The sequence below is a fragment of the Eupeodes corollae genome, chromosome 2 (genome assembly GCF_945859685.1).
Source record: "Eupeodes corollae chromosome 2, idEupCoro1.1, whole genome shotgun sequence".
In the NCBI taxonomy this organism is placed as follows: Eukaryota; Metazoa; Arthropoda; class Insecta; order Diptera; family Syrphidae; genus Eupeodes; species Eupeodes corollae.
In genome coordinates this window covers 26,171,452-26,190,187 of record NC_079148.1, presented here as the reverse complement: position 1 = coordinate 26,190,187, position 18,736 = coordinate 26,171,452, and the positions used below count along the sequence as shown (strand labels likewise).

The following is an 18,736-nucleotide window of genomic DNA, read 5'->3' as shown; positions in this document are numbered from 1 at the left end:
ATATTAAGTCCCAACTTTTTTGCAACTTCTTTTATTCTAAACTTATCATAAAATTAGAGAATTTCAAATAATTTCATATAAATATTAAACATTTTTCGAAAAACGAACTTTAATCTTTTTTAACTTATCTCAAGCTTCTTAGCTGAGCAATTCTTAAGTTTTTATCAAACTTAAACTTAAAAACCAAGTTGAGGATTGTGTTTCTTTGCTTGCATACTTCTCAATTCATGTTTTTTTTAATTAGAAAGTTGATCCACTTGAAGTTTTTAAAATATCTCTTGAATAATTTAAACTATACATTAGGATAATGTTGGTCCTAAGCACTTGAATCGTTCCCGGATTATTGGGCTTACACCGGTCCTTCACGTTTATTCACACAAAAAAGTCATAAATGGTCAAATCGCAACCCCAAGCCAATTGACATCGCCAAAGCAGCTAATAACACTATTTCAGAATTATTAGAAATCTTTGTGCAGAACATTTTTCATATAACAGCTAAATACTTCATTTTTTCCAAGACTTTCTTTTAAAAGTGTTTGGGCTGCACTACACTCACATTTGAAATAAGTTTACAATACTCTCCTAACAATACTCTCCTAACACAACGCAGATACTTTGGCCCCTGTCTTTTTTTAGTTTGCTATAATTCCATGATTATCGGAGTGTGTTTAATCTGTTATCATTAGTATCAACATGAGAAAAAGTGCTGGTGATAGAATACAGCCTTGTGTCGCTCCATATACCATATCTACTTAGAACGATTCGTTTTCAAGATAATCGTATTTCAAACAATAAAACATAATCTATCGGGGTTTCCAACAAGGACTTCACACATTTTTTTTTAAAATAATGCGTTCACCATTTGCGATATTTCAAAAACTTTTTCACTGGCTTAAAATGCAATCAAAACATTAATGAATGTGACTTGACTTTGTTTATATTGCAACTCGTTTGCAGCGGTAGATTAGTTGGATACTATTTTCGATAGCTCGGCCATACATATCGACCGAAATGTATGATAATTACGTTGAAAGTTGGTTGCTGACCTGAGGTCTTCCAACGTCTCTTATTTGTCTTGAATAACGTATCCCCAAACAATATATCTTAGAGGACGCGATTATCAAACTTGCTCTTGTAAGTTGTGGCATATTGAGACCACATTTCGATCAAGTCCATATCTTCTAATTTTGACCAAAAATAATCGGTTATCATGACGCGATAACGCTGGCCACTCGCAGTAACGTGACGATCGTTATCGTTACCAAAAACAAATATGGCCCAATATCCCCGCCGAAATGCAAATCGTACCAAAAATTTTATTTGTGTATGAAGTGGTGATCCATAAAGCAAGTTTGAATTACCCGACCAATATCATTTATCGACGAAACTAATAAACCATTGACACACGACGAGAATTACAACCAAAAATTGGAGTAAAAGCTCTTACAGATGCAGTCACCCACTCCTGATTTCGATAGAATTTTTTTTACAATTTGCAGACGTTGCTATGCTATTCTATTGGAATCAAAAACACTCTATTGAAGATATAAATTTGTTTTGGTTTGCAAATACAGTCAAACTTCTCTTGCACGGGCCCAGGAAATTATTTTGTTATAGAAAATTCGTTATACAGATTTTTTTTGTTTTTACTTTTATTTAAATAAGTCAGTGATGTTTTGTTTGGATAACATTCTTCCATTTACTTACTTACTTAAGGTGGCGCTACAGACCTGTGTGAACTAGGGCCTCACCCAACAAACTTCTCCATCTAGCTCGGTCCCTAGTTAGATGTCTCCAGTTTCGCGCTCCAAGTTGGGTCTTCCTCTTCCGCGGTCTTCCTGATCCGCGGTCTTCCTCTACTGCGCTGTCCTGCGGGTGTAGATTCGAAGATGATAAGGGTCTTATATAGCAACACTTTGGTCCCTCGAGAGAGGACTTTACCACTCAATTGCTTTCTTAGTCCAAAGTAACAGCGGTTAGCAAGAGTTATTCTGCGTTTGATCTCTGCGCTGGTGTTGTTGTTGTTGTTTAAAGCAGAGCCTAGGTAGACGAAGTCCTTGACTACCTCAAAGTTACGTCTGTCGATGGTGACGTTTTGACCAAGACGTCGATGCTGTATGTCCTTTCTTGACGACAGCATGTACATTATTTGGCCCTCATTAACCTTTAAACCCATTTTTGCCGCCGCTGTTTCAATACTCAGAAAAGCCCCATTGACATCACGCTGAGTTCTTCCGATTTTGTCAATGTCATCAGCATATGCTAGTAATTGGACAGACTTTTAAAAGATAGTGCCTCTAGTGTTGACGTGTGAGCTCTGCACTATTCTTTCAAGCACGATGTTAAAAAAATCACATGACAGCGCATCACCTTGTCTAAAACTTTTTTTGACATCGAAAGGTTCTGTTAAGTTGTTTTCAACCTTTATAGAGCAGCGTGAATTCTCCATGGTCATCCTGCTCAAACGGACGAGTTTGGCAGGGATGCCAAAACTAGACATGGCTCTATACAGCTCGTCCCTGTAGATGCTGTCATATGCGGCCTTGAAATCGATGAAAAGATGGTTTGGTGTTCTTGGGTTTTTTCCTCATTTCAATTTTTCTTTTTCAACAAAATCGTCTTATAAATTGATTCAAATAAATTAGTCGGTACGTCAATCTTCATCTCCAAAAAGTTTCGAAACACGCCAATAGCAACATCTGTAGTTTTAGTCAATCGTTCTTCAACTTTATATTAACACCTTTTTATCATTTTTCTTGAGAAAAAAGATGTATACTCAAAGTCAATTCGTAATAGAGAGCTTCGATATGTAGAAGTTCGTTATAGGGAAGTTTGACTGTTGCTGATGCATAAAGTGATTGAATGTGTGCGTGACAATTGCACACAAAACTCTAGTTAATTTTACATATTTGTGCGTGAAAACAAGCCATCTAATGGGTTTTAAAGGGTGACACGTACGAAGGATATATAGTGTATTTTATTGGAAAACTTTCTTTTATGTTCCTAGTTTTTAATATACCGCAAACATACTTCTCAAGTACCTATATTAGTCTTTAGTTCGAAAAGTATATGAATAGGCGATAAGTTTTTTTTTTAAGTAAGGCCGCAAAGAAGATGTTTTCTTTCCTTATCTCAAGAATCACAACCTTAATTACCCTCAAAAACCCATAAAACAGTCAAAACCAAAGGCGTGTGTTTCATAAACAAACAAAAATATAAAAACATAAAAAACATAATCGTGCCAAAAAGTTCCTATTGGAAAATTACCCCATAATAACATTCTCATAAACAACCCAAAATAAAAAAGATAGTTTTTTTTTCATTTTTATTCTTCCAGTAAAAGTTAAATATTTGTATATTTTTTTTATTGTGTTTATTATTAAATCTAATAACACTATAACCACATACGGATTAGGAGAATAAAACAACAGCAAAATAAAAGCAAGTCATTATTTTAATATTTGTTTGCCACCAAACAAACACAACATACACTATAACATAGAGCATAGATAAATATACAAATATTACAAATCACTATAAGAGTCGTAAAAAACAATCAAAAAAATAAAAACAAAAATGGAAGACATAAATAAAAATAAATTCTGTTAAGAGAGAGAGGGAGGAGGAGTGACAGGAGGAAGATGATATCCTTTTTTTCATACTCTCGTATACCACAAATCCCATTTCTTTGTGGCACTTGCCAAGGGAGAGTTCAGAATGGAAGTCCTATAGGACTACTATAGTCATAGTGGTAGTTTGTAGAGTTTTTTTTTGTTGAAGAACGAAGAAGGATAAGGCGCTGAAGGAGAAGCAGTTTCTTTTATGATCTCGCAAATAAAAATAAACATTTCTTTATTTTTATATTTTTACTCTTACCCTCGCTCGTTGCGCGATTTCTTTTTATCGTGATTTTCTTTCCTTTTTTTTGGCTTTTTATGGGTTTTTCGCGAGAGATATCATAAAAATCCCAGCTTTTTATAAGAACAACAATATCCCTTGAATACCAACAACAACAAAAAGAAAGAACGAACAAAAACTAAATAAAATGAGGAGGGTGGTAAAGTTAGGGTGAAAAAGAAGAACAAGAGAAGGAGTAGGAGGAGGAGGAAGAGGACATAACGACCGTGCTAAGATGGTGGATAATTTGTTTCTCATCTCAAGGCACTGCCAAAGGGGGATTTTATACTGTATATAGTCCCATAACGGCAGAAGCAGAGGTAGAGGAAGAGAAGTAGTAGGAATGAATATAGAAAGCAGCACGAACAAAAAAGCTGAGGGATTACGCAGCAAATCTGTTTTATCCACCCGAATAAGGGTGCCATAATCTTTCTGGCACTCCCATGTCGTGCCTTGAAGAGAAAACAAAAAGAAAAAAAAACAGACTATGGTTAGGTGTGGTGTGGAGTCGGTGCGGTAGATGGCGCATACAAAGTTAATGTAGTCCTTCTGGGGATTCTTTGTGTCGGCAGCGGCGATGGTGGTGGAATGGATTTGTTAAGAATTGGAGTTGGGGCACATTCGGGGGCACACGGACGCACAGCATAAATAAAATGTTTAACGTTCTTCGACACAATTCAATTACTGCGTTTTTTTTTTCTTGTATCTTTCTTAATTTTTTTTCTTTTTTTTTTCATTTCTGTCTCCCCTTCCCCCAAAGAAGATGAAAGAACCTACGTTATATATAATTTCGTGAAGATAGATACAAAGAGATACTTTTCCATGTTTAGCTGTTGGCTTGTGTATAGTATATGCCCTCTTCGTGACAGAAACAGAAGAAAAACGTATGCTCTGAATAGGGGGGGTGGGGGTGTGTTCGTATTCAATGGATGGGTAGAACGTTTATAAAAAAAGGAAAAGATGAAAAAACATTATCTAATCGCCTGCCAAGTATAAATCGCATTAGAAGTGAAGAATCGCTCGTAAAACAACAGATTTTTATTTTATTCTTTCATTTTCCCCCTTCCCTAAATTTCCTAGTACATAATTGTATGTTTCCGTGACGGGAAGAGCAGCAGGAGGATAAACTAGAGTATCTAAAAAAAAAAAAAACAGAAACAGAAACAAACCAAAGCTAAAACCATCATCAACCCACTTGAAAATGAAATGAATTGAATTGGCTTGTTATGGTTATTCAATAAGTTCTCTAAGTGGATATATAAATGTTGGTTCTTTAACACACAAATCTATCGATTACTTTATTTATATGTATACATAGATACTTTGGTATTATACAATCGATGATGATTGACAGTGATGATTGTTATAACCGTTTATACTTCTTACCATACCATACCACCCACATGTTGATAAGTATCATACAAAAATACATATATAAGTATATTTGACATTGATTTGAAGCTTATAGGTAATTATACACTTGTCAACATTGTTTTCGATTATTCTTATTATATCGATAGCTTTATAAATGAGCTTTAATGGAATGTTTTGTTTGTTGTTTGACATTAATATAAGTGCCTCCATCATCTCACGCCAACACTGTTTACCCCACATCTAAACAAGTTACATTATGACAAGATGAAAACATGTGGTGGAGGTGAATTTCTTACACAACTGTCAAATTGTTGTGTTTTACTTGGTAACACTTCCATAAGAATAAATTCTTTTCTGGAGTTGTATTAGAATTGTCAAATTTTGACAAATGAGACTTCAGAAAATTGAATTGCACAAGAATTTTTAGGCAACAAAATTTCCCACAAAAAATTTTGAGTGGTTGGTTTTCTATCATTAAATCACCAGATGTCAAGATAATAATACAAAAGGTTCACTATTATCTTAAATTGTTCCAATTAAAATATAGTTTTATAATGTATTAATTTTTAATTTCCTCTGATAATTTTGAAATAAGCTCTTTCTTTCCTTTTTCCCCATACTTTTTGATTTGCAATGATTTTTGACGTTCATCTGTCAGAAATAATTTATTCACCAAATTCAGTTGTGTTAGATCATTAAATAGCGATAAGTAAACTCACCAAATAGAGATTTTAATTTACTTACCAAAGTGTGTTTATTTTATTTATTGATTGACTTTGATTTTTGTGGAGTTTTGACATACATCTGTCAGAAAATATTTATTCACCAGATTGAGTTGGTTAAAATAACAAATTGAGGTGAAATTTCTCACCTAATTTGTGAATTTATATTTTTGCTTCCCATCTTACAGTTATTTTAATTATAAGTTCAAACTTAGCTTAACCAGAGGAATCGCCTTTTCCAATTTTTTTGGTGGATTGCGTCTGTCAGAAAGCATTTATTCACCAAATTTAGGTCACCATATCATCAAATCGAACCATCAAATTGAGTGTTAAACTAACTCAACAAATTGTATTTATTTATTAATCGGTATGTAAATTCGCTTAAAATTGTGTAAAAATTTAAATTTCGTTTAAATTTTAAAACTATTATTGTTTCAAACTGAAAACTAAACCTGAACATTGGATTTCCTCTTGATTTCTTCACTGCAAAAATGTAAAATAGCTGGGAAATTTACCTAATCTTCTATTGAGAGAAGTTAAATAGTGTAAAATCATGTGTCAAATTTGAGGTAACGAAAGAAGATATAAAGTATCGCAAATGATAAAAATATAAAAAGAAAAGGTCCCATGTGGCTACCTTGAGGGACCCCAGATATATCCAAAATTAACTTAAAAGTTTCCTAAGTAAGTTTGCATATTTGTTTGTAGAAAAAAAAAGAAAAGGACTCACGTGGAAGCCTTGAGGGACCCCAATTATTTCTAAGAAAAAGCGATATTTTTGTCTAGCAAATTTGTATAAAATTAAAATTTCATCTTACTTCAAAATTCCCTTTTTGATCCTAATATAATTTAAGGTTTCTTAATTCAATTATAATATTAAGTCATCAAACTCCACACTTCGTTTTGCATAACCTTAAAGTTAGACATACTGTTTATAAATTAAAAACACGGAAGAAGAAAAAAAGCTATTTTCCCCCTTAATTTTTCTTTTTGTTTTGAAACAGTTTTCCACTTTGAAAAGAATTACTGAATTGAAAAACTTTCTTTATTTTTTTGTTGTTTCTGGAAAATAAAGCACTTATTTTACAGGACATTAGATACCCACACGAAGAAATCTTTATATAAAAGTTTTCTACTTCAAAAAATAAAAAGAAAAAACTTTAAAACATTCGCTTTAAAAAAGTTTACCCTTAAAAAAGAAGAAGAAAAAGAAAAAATCTTTTGGTTTTCAGTTTTTTTTTGTCACCCCTAATGGTCTTGTCTCGTGTTAATCCTATCAAAAGTGACTTTTGAATTGATTGCTAAATCTGTGTGTCCTTCTTGTTTTGATTGAGAAAAGGGTTTAAAAAAAAAGTGTTCTATACCAAAAATACCCAAAAGATATTTAAACCTAATGGAGAAACCGAAAAAGAAGAGAAGAGGAGAGAGGAAGAAAAAGAATATTAAAATTAAATAAAAGTGTTGTAAAACTTAATCAATCAATCAATCAATAAAAATAAATTGCTAAGTAATTGATTTTGATGCACCCTGATGGCGGCATAAACTCATTGTTTGTAGCTACTTTTTGTTTGTTTTCAAAATGCCATTAAACATTGTGAAGGGGATACAAATGTTCGTCCTTACAAACTCCTATATAAGGGTAAATTCCCTTCCCACCGTTAAACTCGTATAAACTTCGCACTCGTGAGTCGATCGTCTCGTATCAAAAACCGAAATAAGAGATTTATTTTAAGTGCGCACGTGTTTATGCATAAGGAATATACAACTAATCCGATGTAATGATGCATTGCTGTTAAATGACGTATAACATTCATCCGTATTGTACATGTACAACGACTTCGAAGGACGACGCCGATAAAGTACATCCTTTTTTCCATATGAAGCATAATATCAACTTCCTGCTGCCATTTTTACACTCTGCATCATTTGATTTGATTTTTGTGTGTTCAATCTTCGGACCTACAACAAGGGTTATTTTTTCGTGTACGCCTGATGGTGTGTGTGTTCTCAAGCACATCACAAGGAGCAAACGGAAGGATGTGAAAAGTTAAGTTGAGTCCATCGTGTGTATAGGTCGATTGGTCGGGTCGTCCTTGTCAAATATATCGAGTTAAAAGAAGATGTATTTTATTAAATCGAACATAAAACTTCTTCTTCTCTTCCTTTTACTTGAAAAGTTGGACATTTTAAATAGTTTTTGTATTCCTGTTTTGTAGAGAATTTATAGATGGGATATTTGAAGTTTTAAAAGATAGGGGACATTGCCAAGTCGCATGTTTTCGCTATAGATCTAGGAATAATAGTTGAAAAATGTTAAAACTTCGTTCTTTTTGATTCTCACTTTCTGAACATCATCAAACTTCAAATAAATTGTGTTACTTGTCTTTAGGACTCCAATAGCAACTCTCAATTAAACAATTCCTTTTTTCTGCGACTTTTCCTTTTCATTGCTTATTCAAATTAAACTAAAAACCCTTTTATACTTACTTTGTATTTCAATACCTATGAAAGTTCCCTTAAAATCAAAAACAAAACACACAAGTTGGCAAAAAGGATTTCTACAAAATGATCTAATGATACATGAGTCGTTTTAGTAGTTTTATGAGGGTGATAAATTTATTTATTTTCTGTTGATGTCTGGTGCTCTGTTTGTAAAATACCCGTACTATACATATTCATAAAAAGGGTTGGTGTTCAATTGATTGTAATAGATCCAAAGTTGTAACTCTTGTAGCTATATCTATTATATGGGATGATGATGTAAGTTTTATAGAGTGCTGAAAACTTGAGATATATAACATTTTATCCCTTTCTTCTTTTCTTTCTTTTTTGTCTTTTTGTAAAGGAACATTTATCTGTTGTAGAAGAGATATAGATGAAAAAAAGGGTATTTTTTTTTTGCTGAAAACTTTTATTACATTCCATTGTTCGATGTTCAATCAAGTACAATATGTATCTTTATGGTTGAGATGTAGGACAGAGAGATTATCAGATTGTATTTTTTGATGGAGAGAAGGGAAAAGGGGGTCAAAGTAGTGGTTGTTTCGAAGCTAGAATCATATTGTTGATGTTTTTGGCAATTTATTTGAAATGAAATGACTCTTGAAAGAAGAAATTTATAGCAAAATAATTATCCATTTTAAATTTATCTCCTTTTGTTCGTAGGAATTACTTTTGTTATAAAATTTTAAGTACATTTTGCTTTAGCAGTGATTTTGTAATTCCTCGGACGGTTAATTCGATAAAGTTGTTATAACTCTTGTAATGATGATTTACTTTACATAGAAAGAATATTTGAATTTATGTATTGTTTTGAATTTTCAGAATTAATTATAGATAAAATGAATATTGATTTATTTTAATGCTAAATGTTGTATAACTTCAAGAATGTGATTTGGAATACGTTTTCAAGTTACATAACTTCCATAGAAAAAAAAATGAATCAATTAAAAATGACGTTCCTCTGTCTTTCTTCAGTGAAAGCATGCAATCATAAAATATATTGAAAATTACTAAGAAAATGTCAAAATAATACGAACATTAAATTCATATTAATCCAAAACCAAAAACTCTGGCATAAAATCCTAAAATGAAGCTCCAAAATGAAATTGCAAATACCAAAATTCCAAATCTCTGTTCTCGTTAAACTGAATTTTTTTTTTTTTAAATCAATTTTATCATAGAAATCTCGGAAAAAATATACAAAATCCCATCACAACTACCAGAAATTTCCATGGTTGAACCCCCAAATTGAATTTCGAAACATAAAATCCCAGGAAAAAAGTATACAAAATCCCATCACAACTACCAGAACATCCCATAGTTGAACATAGAGTCCCATAGAGTCAACAATGCAGCAGTAAGTTGGAAGGATTTTCAATGCATTTTAGTTATTTTAAAAGCTAAAGTTAAAGCATTGTATAATAGAAATTTCGGAATAAAATGCAAAACTCCCAAAGCAAAACCCATAACAATATTTCAAAACTAAAAACCAATTCACAAAATCATAAAATGCCTTCAAATCCCTTTTCTCCTTAAACTACAAATTTAAAAAAATTGATATTGTATAAGAAAGTTCGGGATAAAATATACAAAATCCCATCACAACTACCAGAACATCCCATAGTTGAACCCCCAAATTTAATTTCGAATACAAAAAAAAATCCAGTCAAAAATCCAGCCGTAAATTGGCAGAATTTTAATGCCTTTTAGTTTTTTTTTGTAAATTAATTTAAAAATCAAATAAACTTTATAATAGAAATTTCAGAATAAAATGTTAAACACCCAACAAAAAATCTAAAACCCAAACCTAAAAATCCATAAATAAAATAATAAAATGTTTTTAAAACAAAAATCCCAGCACCTCAATGTTAAATCCCTTTTCTCTTAAAATTAAAAAAATAATCGTTTTATAATAGAAATTTCAAAATAAAATACAAAAATCCCATCACAACTAACTAAAACCCGAATATCCCATTGCCCAGAAAACATTAAAACTCAGCAACGAAAATCCCATTGTTAAAAATCTTTAAACCTAGCCGTGAGTTGGGAAAAATATTAACTGCCTTTTAATGGGGTATATTTTATTTTTCCGCTGCTTTTGGGTTTTAGATTTTTTTAGTTTTGAATCAGTTGATTTTTTGGGGATTTTGTACTTGTATATTTTAAATTTCATTTATTATTAAATAATATGCAAAAGTTCTTATGATTTTTTGTTTTCGATTCTCAAAATCCTCACTTTTAGCCTTAAATCCCATTAAAAAAAGATAACTCAACATAACATAACATAATCTTCCATAATAGCAGTGTCTAGCTCGGAAAGACTTATAACAAAAGATTTGAAGAGGGGTTAAATACCCTAAGAAAAAATCCATTTAAGCCTACAGAATCAAAAATCCCATTACAAAATCAACGAAATTCTCATTTAATTTAAAATAAAATAGAAAATGTTCAATGAGCCTGAAAAACCCCTTGGGGATTTTTGAATGACACCTTGGGATATTTAATTAAATGAAGCGAGTGACAACAACGTAGTCAGCTATCTTTCATTTCTTTTATAGAAAATAAGAAATAAGTAATTATTTTCACTGAACTCCAAACATGAAAACGAAATCTTCAAATAAAAACGGATTAGACTTTAATCATCACTGATTGAAAAAACAATATTTCCTTTTTTTGATTCATAAAAGAATGTAATTATTTTGCAAACTCTTTTCGTCAAAGAAAATTTCGCTAAATTTATAAAAATGTTATTGGAAAAAAATAATATAACAATATTAACCCTAAAGTTTTGCGGTTTCTTTGTGACTTAAATTTTAAAAACCAAACAAAATCAAGTACCATCCATCAAAATATTTTTGAATAACCCACATCATATCTTTTTTGGGGGGCTTCAATTTGTGTTTGAAAACTTAGAAAATAATTTACGTTCCCATAGACACCGGAAAAAGAGGACAGGGAAGCAAAGGAGAGGTGGTATACTACACCTGTACATAACTTTTTTAGCCCGTGGAAAATTTAAAATTTTATTATCCGACAAAATTCTAAAACTATGTTTCACATACTCGTGTGTAGGTAGATGCAAAAAGCAACAAACAGAAACGAGGGTGCCATTGAAGCATTTTTCAACAAATTCACAATAAGCCATGTATTTTCACGTGAAAACAACAAGACTAAAAAAATGGAAAATAGATGATATCGTGCTCTCTTCGTTTATTTATGATTTTCGTTTTTTATTTTTGAGTGAGTGATTTTATTTTGTTGCAGATTTTAGTTATTCCTAACAACATCATGCAACCATGGAAAATTCATAATATGTACATTTTTCCCATGTACCTCTCTAGTTCTACACAATTTTCCCCTTTTTTCCATCTAAAAACTGTAAAGTGCAGATACGAGAGTATAGATGAAAATGGATCATAAAGTAAATTCCGAGTTGAAAAACCCAAAAATATTTTCAAATTCTATGAAACACCATCAAGGGCTAGAGAAACACGGGCTATACGAACAAAATGGAGAACAGAAACAGAATAGTTCAAAAAAAAAAAAGAAGAAAGAAATCAGAATAATAAAACGACTAAAACGAATGAAAAGCGAAAAGTTTATCTGTAATTTTTGGAAAAATTTCTTCGTACTCGTAGTTTTTCCCTTTTTGCTGTTTTTTAGTTTTAGTTTTGTGTTCGTAACGAAATTAAGTGAAGCTGAAAATAGTCTGTTTGGGAGTTTTTAGATGATGACGATGATGGAATGAATGAATTCGTGCAGAGGAATATGCTCCTCTAAAATATATATGGGGAGGTGTATAAAAATACTATCCCCTCTCTGTTTTCGGGAAATCGTGAATGCATGCATAGGGTTATGTTTTTTGTATAGGGGACAATGGAAGAAGGGGTTTAGGAAAAGTTATTTTTTTTTTGGTAGAAAATAAAGTGAAAAACTTTATCCATGACAGCGATTCGTTATGATGGGTTCTTTAGTTTTGTATGTTTTTTAGTTAAATTGGAATGAGTACACATCATGAAACTATAAGGAAAAACTAAATAAAAAGTTGTTTGATTGTTTTCGAGCAGCACAAAACAACAAATTTATATTGAGGATGAGCATAAAGTTTTGGTTGTATTTATTTTTGTATAAAGCAAAGTCTTCATAGGTTGAGAATGTTTCGTGTTTTTATATAATTTATAGAGTTTCTACGAAGGATATTTATATGGGTTTTGAATGAAGGTATTTTAAGGTTGGAAAATGTTTTAATTCTTAAATTGAGTTTGTTTCAATTTGTATACAGTTTGGTCAAATTCAGTTTTTGATATAGTACATATGATGTGGGTGGATAAGTTCTAAGTCGCAGAAATTAATCCTCAAGCTTTTTGTTACTTTATTCGTAACTTATATTTTTAGTGTAATTTCAAAAGTACTTGTTTTAATGAACTTAAAATTGTTCTTTGTTCATTTGACTTATTTTTGTACATTTTTTGTCAAAAAAATTGATAAAAATCCGACTAAGGGATCCTAATCCCAAATGTGGGATATTCGCTCAACAAAAAAAAAAACTAAATATCTTCTTAAAATGTAGTTATATTCTTAAAGAAAACATATTACAATAAAAGAAGATCAATAATTCAAGGTTTTTGAAGTTTAAGAATATTTTCAATACTTGATTTGTGGTATATTCAAAAAATGTTGAAATTTATGGCAAAGTATGTAATATCATAGATTTTCTCTATACATGTAATTATTGGATTTTGATATTGAAACGGATCGATCATGTCTAAAAAGGCTACGTCTTCCTAAAATTTTACTGCATGGTTTAAGATTTAATCTAGAAAACAAAATTAATCAGCCAAATCTCTCAGACATACAAAAAAACTGGTATATCCAAGTGGGATATTCGCTTTAATTCCATCGTATTTACATTTTTTAAAACGGAAATTGGATTGTATATTCTTAAAACTTCAAATACACGTATAGTTTTTTTGATGATATTCAGGAATATCACGAATTTCATCGTAATATGAAACTTTTACGAACCCCGAAAAAAAAAAACTATTACTAAAAACGTTCGTAGTAGAAAATCACATATAATTTTGGATTAGGAACGGATTTCCTGATAAGGTTTTTTTTAAAAATCAAAAATGGAATTCGTGATGATAATTACTCCTGTATTAGAATTCTCTACCTCATATATGGGATATTCGAAAAAACAATAAAGGGAATATTTTTTTTTTAATTTCTCAAGATCAAATACATTTCTGGCTATCATTGGGGATATTTGCTTTATTTCCATAGTATTTATTAAAATTTTATTAGACAGAAGCTATCTAAAAAATGTTTAAGACTTTCAATTTACATATAGTGTTTTTATCAATATTAATCTTTCTTGGAATCATTCTGCTTCATAGGTGGGACATTTAAAAAAAGGCAAGCTATTGGTTAAAAAATCTTAAAACCTTTAAATAAAGTTTCAAAGCTCATCATTTTTTCTTGCATATAATTAATGGGATATTAGGTCAAGTTTCATTGTTTTTGCATTGCTTTTGACAGAATTTGTCCTTAAAATAAAAAGAACATTTTCCTTAACTTATACGTATTCTTGAGTATTCTTGAATGTACTATTCCATTTTTTTATTCTATTGCCTAAAAAGTGGGATATTCCAAAAAATCATATCCTTAGAAAAATAAAGTTTCTTCAAGAATGTTGATCGATTCTAATTGTTAAAAATCAGTCAGATAATCACAATTAAAATCCCTAAAGATTAACAACTTGGCTTAAAAAAATTTACGGCTCCAATCAATCTTCAAGTTTGTAATTGGTCAAAGTTCTTCAAGATTAATGGGATATTCGCTCTTGTTTTTTTTTTTTTGCATTGTTTTGGACAGAATTTGCCCTTCAAATAACAAGAACACCTATCCCTAAGGTGCTTACGAGTATTCTTGAATGTATTATTCCATCTTTGCTATTTTATTAATTAAAAAGTGGGATATTCCAAAAAAATCATGTCCTTAGAAAAATAAAGTTTCTTCAAGAATGTAAATAGAGTCTAATTGTTGAAAATCAGTCAGATAATCGCAATTAACATCCCTAAAGATTATCTTCTTGGCTTAAAAATTTTACGGCTTCAATCAATCTTCAAATTTGTAATTGGTCAAAGTTCTTCAAGATTAATGGAATATTCGCTCTAGTTTCATTGCTTTTACATTGCTTTTGACAAAATTTGTCCTTAAAACAATAAAAACATCAATACTTAAGGTGCTTATGAGTATTCTTGAATGTATAATTCCATCTTTCCTATTCTATTACTTAAAAAGTGGGACATTCCAAAAAATCATGTCCTTAAAAAAATTATGTTTCTTAAAGAATGTAAATCGAGTCTAATTGTTGAAAATCAGTCAGGTGTTCGCAAATTAAATCCCTAAAGTTATCTTCTTGGCTTACAAAATTTTACGGCTTAAATCAATCTTCAAATTTGTAATTCGTCAAAGTTCTTCAAGATTAATGGGATATTCGCTCTAGTTTCATTGCTTTTGCATAACTTTGGACAGAATTTGTCCTTCAAATAATAAGAACACTTTTACCTAAGGTGCTTATGAGTATTCTTGAATGTATTATTCCATCTTTGCTATTCTATTGCCTAAAAAGTGGGACATTCCAAAAAATCGTGTCCTTAGAAAAATTAAGTTTCTTAAAGAATGTAGATCGATTCTAATTGTTAAAAAATCAGTCAGATAATCGCAATTAAAATCCCTAAAGATTATCTTCTTGGCTTAAAAAAAAATGTACGGCTTCAATCAATCTTCAAATTTGTAATTGGCCAAAGTTCTTCAAGATTAATGGGATATTCGCTCTAGTTTCATTGCTTTTGCATTGCTTTTGACAAAATTTGTCCTTAAAACATTAAGAACATCAATACTAAAGGTGCTTATGAGTATTCTTAAATGTATTATTCCATCTTTGCTATTCTATTACTTAAAAAGTGGGACATTCGAAAAAATCATGTCCTTAGAAAAATTAAGTTTCTTTAAGAACGTAAATCGATTCTAATTGTTGCAAATCATTCAGATATTCGCAATTAAAATCCCTAAAGTTATCTTCTTGGCTTAAAAAAATTGTACGGCTTCAATCAATTTTCAAGTTTGTAATTGGTCAAATTTCTTCAAGATTAATGGGATATTCGCTCTAGTTTCATTGCTTTTGACAAAATTTGTCCTTAAAACAATAAAAACATCAATACTTAAGGTGCTTATGAGTATTCTTGAATGTATAATTCCATCTTTGCTATTCTATTACTTAAAAAGTGGGACATTCCAAAAAATCATGTCCTTAAAAAAATTATGTTTCTTAAAGAATGTAAATCGAGTCTAATTGTTGAAAATCAGTCAGGTGTTCGCAATTAATATCCCTAAAGATTATCTTCTTGGCTTAAAAAATTGGACGGCTTCAATCAATCTTCAAATTTGTAATTGGTCAAAGTTCTTCAAGTTTAATAGGATATTCGCTCTAGTTTCATTGCTTTTGCATTGAATTGGACCGAATTCGCCCTTCAAATAATAAGAACACATATAATTAAGGTGCTTATGAGTATTCTTGAATATTTTTCCTTCTTTACTTCTATTACCCAAAAAGTGGGATATTCCAAAAAATCATGTCCTTAGAAAAATTAAGTTTCCTAAAGAATGTAAATCGATTCTAATTGTTAAAAATTAGTCCTATAATCGCAATTAAAATCCCTAAAATTATCTTCTTGGCTTAAAAAATTTTACGGCTGCAATCAATCTTCAAATTTGTAATTGGTCAAAGTTCTTCAAGATCAATTGAATTTCGTTTTTACCACTCGCTCTATAGCATTTTTTTTTAACAGAACTTGTCTTTTGAATATAAGATTTTATATCAACCAATTTTATTTCTAAATAGTAATCCTGCCTTTAAAACCCACTCTTTATAGGTGGGATATTCGAAAAATCTTTTAAGCATATAATAGTTCAATGAAAAATCGATTTTTGGTTTTGATAATCGGAAAAAAAAAATATAAACTTTACAAATAAGTTGTTTAAGTTCGAAAAAAAACCGAACTCTCATATATGTGGGATATTCGAAGAAAAACATGGGAAATTACATTAAGAGCTATACCAAATCCTTTTAAAATCAAATTGTTTGTTTTATGAATAACTAGTTGATCAAAAATCATCTCATCTAGATCATCTTAATCTTAAATATTGGTTGTACGGAGATATTAAATTTGGTTGACGAGATATTTCAGCTTCGTCATGATTTTAAAAGACTTTATCCAAAATTTCTTAACATAAAAAGCTTCTCTTTTGTCATAACGGTATCATGAGAATATAAACAATTTGAAATAAATAAATGTCTTCTATAATCTGGGAAGTATTAGTAGGTTAGGTTATTCCCACGATTAATTTTTATTTTATGTGTTTCAGCAACACTTTCTCTTTTTTTTTTGTTTTTTCCTCACATCACACGTGTTAACTTTTTTCCCAAAATAAATAAACAATAATATAAATCTTTACTACATCCAAAACAACATCTCCCGAGTGATTAAATTTAACCCAATAAACATTATTTAACTTAATTTTTGATGAAAATATTTGAACAACAAAAATAACGATAAAAACAAATTAACTCAACCGCCAACAAAAAAATAAAAAACAAATATCAAATTTATTTCCACATAAATAAACTCGTGCTTTGGGCTTTGTAAACAGATCTCTTTATTTTTCTTGCCTTTTTTATTTATATTTTTAGTTTTAATTTAATGTTTATATAATTACAAATCTATGTATATTTTTGAAACAAAAAAAATCAACTAAACAAACAAATATGCTAATTTGTCTTAATAAATTCTTTAATTTTATTTTTATTATCTCTCTTTTCAGGTATGTGTCGCATTGTTTTATTCTATTCTAAGACGGATTTGAATAAATTTGTTAAATTTATTTTTATATTTATAAATTCATGTAAGTTGTTTCTTAATATATTCTCTTTTGATTTTGTTTATTGTTATTTTAAATTCAATATTAATAAAAATAATTGTCTACTTTGATATTCTTTTGTTATGATAATAAGATGAAGCTCATAAGATTTTAGGATTTAATTGTTTAAAATTAAGATGATAATTTATATGATTGCCAAATAAATTGTGTGCGGGATGAGATTGTGATGATAATGTTAATGATAATGATAAATAAATATATAAAAATAGCATATTACGATCTTAAACAAAACAAAAATTTAAAGAAGATGAATATTTTAAGAGGCGGAATTGAATTGAGTGTTTTTGTTTTGTTACCGGATTAAAATATGTAAATATTATTTTTTTTTATTTGGCGATAAATAATTGGGTCGATTAAAAATTTATATTTATTGAGTTAAATTATTTCGTATCAAAAAAAACAGTCAATTCGAAATATTTATTGTCCATCCATTTATAATTATTGTATGCCTACATTCTCACCGATAAATTAAAACATACAAACAAAAAAATAAATAAATAAAACTATCAATGATATCCGATTTTTAAAATAACGAATAATTTGCATTAATACGATGAATTTTAATTAATATTGGTTTATCCATTTCGGAGTTTTTTTTATTTGGATTCTTCTGTTCTCGTTGTTATTTAATTTTTAATTAATTGTTGAGGTTTTTTTTTGTGTTTATTGTTGTGCTGTATTGTTTGTGTGTTTTTACATATTTTTTTTGGTATATTTTAATTTATTAATATACCCTACAATCTGCTAATGATGATAGTGCAATAAACGAGCCACATAACAATTCCAATAAAATCAGCAACAGAAAAAAAAAATTGTAAAATAATTATGAGTGTAAAAATGCAAATTCATAAAATATCACAGATACAAATAAAAGTAGAGAAAAAAATTGAAATTAAAAAAATATTATTAACATATATTTGTATCTATGTAAATTGAACATTGAACCGTTTTTTGAGTCAATAAAAAAAAAATATTGAAATTATGTTTTACATATATTGACACACAAGAGCAGAGAAATAAATACCAAATAAAAAACTTCATTCATTGATTTTTATTGTAATTATTTAATTTTTTTTCTCTTATTTGAGGTTATTGTTTATTTTTATTATTAAACAAAAAAAATGGTAGTGGTCATCGTGATATATTTACTTTTCGATAATAATTGTTTTTATTTGTTTTTTTTTTTTTGTATGTTTTATTTATTTGTTGATGTATTTTAATACTTCTGTAAATTCTTT

The 18,736-nt window shown here is 29.7% G+C and overlaps 1 protein-coding gene and 1 long non-coding RNA gene across 8 annotated transcripts in view; both read left to right on the top strand.

Moving 5' to 3' along the window:
* Positions 1–18,736, top strand: part of LOC129945348 (probable serine/threonine-protein kinase DDB_G0267686) — a 367,717-nt gene that overhangs the window by 208,866 nt on the left and 140,115 nt on the right. The window lies entirely within an intron of this gene.
* The window catches only part of LOC129945349 (uncharacterized), a 121,798-nt gene that overhangs the window by 12,226 nt on the left and 90,836 nt on the right, over positions 1–18,736 (top strand). Inside the window, exon 3 of one of the 2 annotated variants that reach the window (XR_008781493.1) lies at positions 17,382–17,953. The exons of the other annotated variant lie outside the window; for it this stretch is intronic. This is a non-coding gene — a long non-coding RNA (uncharacterized LOC129945349). Of the gene's footprint in view, positions 1–17,381; positions 17,954–18,736 lie in introns of those variants that run through there. 2 annotated transcript variants of the gene reach the window in all.